Consider the following 1,258-nt stretch of genomic DNA (forward strand, 5'->3'; position numbering starts at 1 on the left):
CGCCCGGGACGCGGGCCGCCGAGCGACCTGCAGGCTCCGTGGCCGCGGGCCGCCGAGCGACCCTCGCGCCGCGGGCTCCCCGAGAGCCGGGCCGCCGAGCGGCCTGCAGGCCGCGGGCTGCCGGCCGCCGAGCGCCCCTCGGGCTGCGGGCGCCCGGGACCCGGGCCGCCGAGCGGCCTGCAGGCTCCGTGGCCGCGGGCCGCCGAGCGACCCTCGGGCCGCGGGCGCCCGAGACCCGGGCCGCCGGCCGCCGAGCGACCCTCGGGCCGCGCGCGCCCGAGACCCGGGCCGCCGGCCGCCGAGCGACCCTCGGGCCGCGCGCGCCCGAGACCATGCCCGCCGGCCGCCGAGCGACCCTCGGGCCGCGCGCGCCCGAGACCATGCCCGCCGGCCGCCGAGCGACCCTCGGGCCGCGCGCGCCCGGGACCCGGGCCGCCGGCCGCCGAGCGACCCTCGGGCCGCGCGCGCCCGGGACCCGGGCCGCCGGCCGCCGAGCGACCCTCGGGCCGCGCGCGCCCGGGACCATGCCCGCCGGCCGCCGAGCGACCCTCGGGCCGCGCGCGCCCGAGACCATGCCCGCCGGCCGCCGAGCGACCCTCGGGCCGCGCGCGCCCGGGACCCGGCCCGCCGGCCGCCGAGCGACCCTCGGGCCGCGGGCGCCCAGAGACCCGGCCCGCCGGCCGCCGAGCGACAGCACGCGCGGACTCGGGCTGCGCAGCCCCGGGCTGCCGGTGGACCCGCGGCCGCCGCTTGACCCGTGTATGCTTGCTGTTCATCTCCTGGAGATTCCTGCACCAAGCTGATTGAATGAGGAACATGGAAGCACTGTATATAGGCTTTGCATTTTTCTCTTCGTTTCCTGTACTTTGCCTTCGTTTCCTTTGCGTGTGCTCTATTTTATTGTACATGTTATATTGCTTGTTATTTTTTTATTCATTTAAGGTAGGACCGCTTTTATGCGTTTCTACACCTCCCCGCCCCCCCCCCCCCCCCCCGCCCCGCGTCTCCCTCCTCTGGTGCCCGCCCCAAATGAGGTCGCATCATCTTTCATAGTGTACATCCTGGGCCAGCATAAGCTTTCCAAGAATAAAATGCCCCCCCGCCTTTCCTTCCCAAGGACACCACGAACACCTCCTGTCCTGTGCAGTGCTTTTTCACCCACCGCCAGCAGAGGGCCCTCTCTGACAGACCCAGGAACTCCCCTGCTCCGAGTCATCCAGGAGAGGCTGTTCCGTTCTGTGTGAAACGGGTGGGGTGG

The sequence above is a fragment of the Hippopotamus amphibius genome, chromosome 15 (genome assembly GCF_030028045.1).
Source record: "Hippopotamus amphibius kiboko isolate mHipAmp2 chromosome 15, mHipAmp2.hap2, whole genome shotgun sequence".
NCBI classification, from domain to species: Eukaryota; Metazoa; Chordata; class Mammalia; order Artiodactyla; family Hippopotamidae; genus Hippopotamus; species Hippopotamus amphibius.